Genomic DNA, 6,426 nt, shown 5'->3' on the forward strand with positions numbered 1-6,426 from the left:
CATTTAAGGGTATAATTTCGTCATTTTAGTTAAACAGAGGGTATGAACTCGACATTTTTGAAAACTGAGGGTTAAACTCGACATTTCACTAAAACACAGGGTATAAATGTGTTATTTTCCCAATTCTTAATGGGCTTTTCTTATTTTGTCATGAACATGTGAAGAAACGTCTAGAAGCTCCTTCTAGAAGCCCCTTGGCCGTCCAAACAAAAGAGAAAAAGGGAGATTATTTTGTGCATTGGTGTATGAAGATACTTGATAAAAGAAAAAGCGGAAACAAATTTCCTCTACAAGGAAAGAGGGATTTCGGCCAAAGCAAGAGAGAAAGCAAAAGAGTAAACAAATCCAAAGCCTTCTAGAAGCACCCTTGGCCGTGTGACTTAAGAGAAGAAAGGACAATATTTGCTCATGAATATGTAATATTCTATAGAAGAGGAAACTACTTTGTTGAAGGTAATTCTCCTCTCATAAATAGGGCCCTCATTCTCATTGTTTCTCATTCAATTTTTTTTTTAGAGATTGAGAGCTTATCTCTCTATACTTGGCCGCCCATTTCCCTCTCTCTCTCTTTAGCTCCTTTCGTTTTTGTTTTGGCACCTAGGTCTACATTTGTATTGTTCTTGAGTCGTCATGTTTAAAAGTGCTCACACACTTATTTCTTATTACCTCGAGTAATTTATGTGATAGAAACTTTCGTGGTTACTCGAGTTCCCGAAGAACGAAGAAAGACGAGTGCTTGTGTCACGACCCGCGACCTCTCGTCGCCGGTTCACGAGCCGCGACGGTGGGTTACGTGACAAGTCACAACATCAATATATCATATTAAACAGATACAGAATTAAATACACATAATAACCATAATACTTATATTAAACATAATACGATAATACATAAGTATTACTAGTAGTTATATGAAAACCCGGGTAAATTTTTCATTTTTCTCAATTCAGACTTTGAGTCTCACGATGACTCTTTATATATACATATCAGCTCCTGCGTTTACGTATAGTTACAGAAGATAGTTTTAGGAGCGTAGAGTACACAAGGGGTTCAACAAAATATAGATGTTACTATAGCAGAGGTTGATCCCGGGTGAGTTCCCATTAGCCCAAAGGTCAAGAGATACACGTCCGATCTTCGTCTTCAGTTCTGTTATTCACATCGCCGTCTTGCCCTTCTCTACATTACCAATGGTCATAAAACTATGAGTCGATTGACTCAGCAAGTGGGAGTCTAACTTAGAAAGTAAAGCGACTAATGCCATGTGATAACATGTGACGTGCAAACAAGCACATAAGAATGCATGGATGCAAATCTAACAAGTTCTAGAGCATGACTGATGCGCGCATACTCTAACTAGTACTTGTCGTCTTTAAGGTTACACAGATCCCCCGCTATAACCTCTAGAACGACAAGAGACCAGCCTTAGACTTCGAGCATTAGCCATCCGGCGGCCTAAGAGTTTTAACGTCTATCTGGGATCCACTAATGGTACCAACTTCATTTGACGTCGGCGCAACCCCCAGGCCCTCATAGCCCGTCAAGGTGCATTCTGCAGGCCCTCATAGCCTGGCAACATGGTCGGGTACGACTCTTGGTTGAATCCTCGATATATGAGTACTCAGCGCCATCCCCCAGGCCCTCATAGCCCGTTAGGGTTCATTTCATTTTGGTACCATCGACACAACAATTCTTTAGGGTTCGGGTACTCTTCTGCACTCAGAGAACATATCTATGCTACTTACATGAGAGCGACTCAGGATAAACCCTGAAAGAGATTTCATTTCCCTTTTATGCTCGTTAGTGTTTTAAGTTGAAGACTCAGGATATGACTCCCGGTACTTCTACCCTCGATTCAAATTTGAGAGTTAAAAACGGCTCTCCTGTCTCCCCTGTTCTAACGGTTAAGCACAAAACCTACGGGATGATTATATCACATAGCAGAGGCTGGGTTTCACAAATCTTATGTTTGAACTTATCGGGCGAACCCGAGCTAAGTTTTCAGGAAAAGCGGCCGAAGCCTTAAATCTTTGAGATTATTCGTTTTTATGGCTTTTCCTACTCTTGTTTACTAACAAGTAATAATGCACGTAAACCGGGTTATTCTCTTGGTATGTAGTTGACAAGTCTCCACACTTACCCGAAAAAGATCGTCTGAAAATTGGTTGACTTCCGAAGATTCTTTGCTTTTCATGCTTTCCGAGACTCTACGCGTCCTGAAGCTTTAATACGTCCTGAAGCGTCAAGAAACTAAAACCCGAAGTTGAAAACTCATTAGTCAATGATTCGGGAGGTGATGACAAGCTTAAGGTTCGTTATCGAGATCACTGCGAGTCGGTTCAGGGGTTCGAGAATTTAATTCACTTATTTCTGGGCTTTTTCGGAATTTAAACTTATTCAAGACTCGTACGAATTCGTACCAGAGAATGAGTACAAAATAAAATCCAAATCCTTATTTAACGAGTCTTAAATAAATTTAATGAATACTTTGAAAATAATACAAACAGAGAATTCTAGTTTAATTAACCAGAAATTAAATTCTCGAACATCTCTTAAATAAATAATTAGCGATTCTTGAATACAAATCTCAAATCCAAAATTGAAACTCGAGTCTAACGCTATAAAGCGATAAACAACTCACGAGTGAGATCAAGGTTTATAAAGTCTTTTTCTGAATTCACTATTCTTTGGCTTCGATGCGCTCAAATTCGGCCGACTCTCGCTCGTTTTGACATGATCTGCGACTGAGCTTTGAAATTCAGAAATAAACATGGAGTCAATTTCTAAACTCCAACTCCCGACTCGAATCTAGAATCCAAAATCAAACGACTAATAACATAACTTGTCACAAAACACTTGTCATAAAATCCACATTTCAACTTCAAAACGAACCAATTGAACCCGAAACGAACAATCTCATCTCAAATCACAAATCAAAACTTTCAATTCCAAATCCGACTTTAAATTTCTCAATTCATACACATGTTCACAACTTGGCCAAATCGAAACCCGAAAGCAAAATGGGTTAAAACATCGTATCATCATCGAATATCAACTCAACACACTATTCAAAATTTCCAAACTTGTCAATAAAACCACTTAACTTGTCATAAAACCTTATTCCAAATCCAAGGTTGAACTAACCGCATCCGAACGAAAAATCACAAATCTCGATTCATATTTATCAATTCCAAAACCAAATTCTCAAATCCCGAAGTCAAACCAACTAAAATTCAAAATCAAATTCTCAAATCAAATCTCGATTAAAAATCTCAATTCTCAAATCCATATAATGATTTCAAACTAAAATTCCCAAATCCTCAAATTTACCAAATCCAAACCAATCACCAAATCAAACCGAGCAAACATATCAAATCTCAAATCACAAAAGTAAACCCGAGGCTCAAAAGTCACTATCACAAACCAGCCAAACCGAATCACACAACCAAAAAAAAGTCTCACGGCCAAAAACACACAATCAAACCAAGATCACAGCCAAGAGCATTTTTCAACCAAACCTCATCAAAACTCAAAGATCATCATAGCCTCAGCAATTACTCCACAAAGACCATGATTATCACCAAATCAGAATTTCACACTCAAAACACACGGCTCAGCAAGAGAAAACCGCTCGGCCAAAATTTCAAAACCAAGGACACGGCCAAAAATTCAAGAATTCAGCCCAAAATCAATATTCTCCTAAGCAATCAACACCAATCCGAGCACAATTCACATCATAAAGCATCAACCACGTTCAAAACTTGAAAAGCCCCAAATCAAACTTCTCAAAACCCTAACTTTCAAGATTTAATCCTGGGTAAAGAGGGTTTCACCTTGTTTTGGGTGGGTTTGAACTCTCCGATGTTCAACCTTCTCTTCACCGGCGTCTCCTCGCAGGCGGCGCGCTCGGTGGCTCGCGGCGGTCGCGCGCGGCGATTCTTCCTCTCGGCTGGTGGCGCGCGCTGCTCGGTGATGGGACGGTTGGACGAGCGCAAGCAAGGAAGAAGAAGAAAAGATGAAGGAGAGGTGATGGTGGTTCAGGTGGCCGAGAGAGATGGGTTATTCTTGTTGTTGAATTTTTTTCCCTTTGTTTCTTCTTTCTTGCAGGTGACGCGCGGTGAGGATGGATGAAGAAGAAGAATAATGTGAAGAATGAAGATGAAGGTAGAAGAAGTTAAGAGAAGAGAGAAAAAAAAGAATTTTATCACTAAGTCCTTTTTTTTCCATCTTTTTAAATCAGCCCCAACTTAAGTCTTTATTTTCAAATGGCTCCAAAAACGTGACAATCATGTCCTTGTCACAAAATTTTGTGACTAAAACCATACCTGCTCGAACTTTTAATAAAATAATTAAATCGAGAATTTTCTCGTTCGTTCTCGATTAATTTAAATATATTTAAGGTTTCTCGGAAATAATTATCGTCCTTGAGAATTTATTTTCTTGAATTAAATTCTGAAATATTTCCTCGGAAAATAATTTATTACTCGAGACGAACTCGATAAATCCTTTATTTATTCTGTGATTTTCCCATTACCTTAAAATAATTTAAATTAACTCGATAAACTTCAACGTCCATAATTCATTCAAGAACTTACTTGTAACACACGAAAGCTCATTTATTAACCGTAAATTTACAAACGGCGTGATTCAAAAGTTATCTTTTATAGCTTGATCTTTGTCTAGGTTAGTAAAAACGTTTTACTTGTTTAAAAGAAAATTTTTATTTTCTGCCGTTTGCTCGAAGCGTTAAATATTTTCTTAATCCTAGATCAATTCCAACAAATGGTATCAGAGCCTTGTTCAAAGTTAAGCATGTACATGTGATTAAAACTATGAGCTTGAAAATCGTTTTCGAATGATTACTCATTTTTTTTACAAGTTAGGATTGATTTCTTAGATTTTTTTTTTAATTTATTGCTCATGTCTTTAAATTAAAAATCATGTTGATGTTCTGTGACCTTTGGATGTTATTAAAACATAGAATCAATTCTAAAAGTTTTTAATTTTTTATACTGAAAAACGTGTTTTGAAAGTTTGAGAAATTTCGGGTATTTTTGTGACTAGTTATATTGTCTTGCTGATTTCGTTTATTTACTCGTTTCGTTTTATATTTTTTGTTGCTTACTTTTATACCATGTTAAAAAAACACATATAAAAGCTTTAACAACTCTCTAAAGCGTTCTGTTACACTCGATTTTTTTGCACTCAAGTCCGAACTTTAATTATTTCCAGTTTTCTTCTAGCTCGAGAAAAACCCACATTAAAAGTGGCATAACTCTCTGCTCGAAATTTAATGGTTCTTGAATCAAATTAAAGGTCCGTCGCTCGGCCAATGGCCGGTCCTGGGAAGTCGCTCGGCCAATGGTCGAACCTGGGCCATCACCCGGGCAATGGCCGGCCATGGGCCGTCGCTCAGCAAATGGCCAGCCCTGGGCCGTCACTCGGCCATTGGCTGGCCCTGGGCTGTCACTCGGCCAATGGCCGGCCATGATTTTCACACGGCCAAGGAGCCTCTAAACACTCCTTGGTCGCTTATAAATACGAGGCTCGACCCCTCGAGTCAGGTAATCCAAAATTGAATACTGAAACGCTGTTGAACTCGTACTTCATTCGTTTCTCTCAAGCTTCGACCCTCTAAACACTAAACCCTCTATATCTCACCTCAATCCTCCTAATGTTGAGCGTCGGAGAGGTAAACAGAGGCACCCCCTTTGTTTCCCCTTTGTAGTTCATCGTTTCCTTCTCTTGCAGGACCTACAACGGATGAGGCAATCACCATTCACAGCTAGGGAGAACTTGGGATACCGAGTTCGAGACGCTCGAGCCCGAACGCGATCACTTGGTCCGGCCTTGGGTCAAACCGTTTAGGGGTCCTAAATAGTTGTTCAAAAACGAGCGACAACATTTTGGCGCTAGAAGGAGGGGACCTCCCGACCTTGGCGACGCTCTCCCTTCCAACCTCATTTCCTGTAACCTCTACGACTCTTGAAAGATGAGTCAAGTTCCAACCACCTCTGCGGGCACCCGAGCGGCTGGCTCGAGGTACGGCCTCAGAAACCTTGCACACCGTCTAGGAGGGCAGCCTCGTGATAACGAGAGCCAACCCCAAGACCCGGCGGCCGATCCCGAAGCCGTCCTTCGAGAGGACACGGCTCGGAGGCTCGCCAAGCTCTTACACCGCCCAAGCGTAGACACAACGCTTATCGCTAACCTTCTCGGCTACGATGACGAGGGTGGTCCCAGCCACGGCAACTCCGATCCCAATTACGAGGGGGAGTCTAGGACCGATGAGGAAACCCCTAGCCTCGTACGTTCCCGGTCCGAAAGGACGAGGGATGCCACGACCGGGCCAGCCCCGCCGACACGTCAATGTTCGCGCTCCCAGTCTCGGGGGCTTGCCCCCTCGGTTTCAAGAGGTGGCCAAAT

At 40.8% G+C, this 6,426-nt stretch overlaps 1 long non-coding RNA gene across 3 annotated transcripts; it reads right to left on the reverse strand.

Moving 5' to 3' along the window:
- Positions 1–924: 924 nt before the first annotated feature.
- LOC149407931 (uncharacterized) lies at positions 925–4,152 on the reverse strand. 3 transcript variants are annotated; one of them, XR_016301574.1, is made up of 4 exons: positions 3,834–4,152; positions 2,642–2,749; positions 2,141–2,250; positions 925–1,179 (listed from the first exon to the last, which is right to left on the reverse strand). It is a non-coding gene; the product is annotated as an uncharacterized LOC149407931 (long non-coding RNA). The 3 variants fall into 3 exon arrangements; XR_016301573.1 differs by lacking the exons at positions 925–1,179; positions 2,141–2,250 and having other exon boundaries at positions 2,549–2,749; XR_016301575.1 differs by lacking the exons at positions 925–1,179; positions 2,141–2,250 and having other exon boundaries at positions 2,549–2,808.
- Positions 4,153–6,426: the final 2,274 nt, after the last annotated feature.

Source organism: Urtica dioica, chromosome 1 (assembly GCF_054948205.1).
Source record: "Urtica dioica subsp. dioica isolate 48M chromosome 1, U.dioica_male_clone48M_v1_H2, whole genome shotgun sequence".
Classification (NCBI taxonomy): Eukaryota; Viridiplantae; Streptophyta; class Magnoliopsida; order Rosales; family Urticaceae; genus Urtica; species Urtica dioica.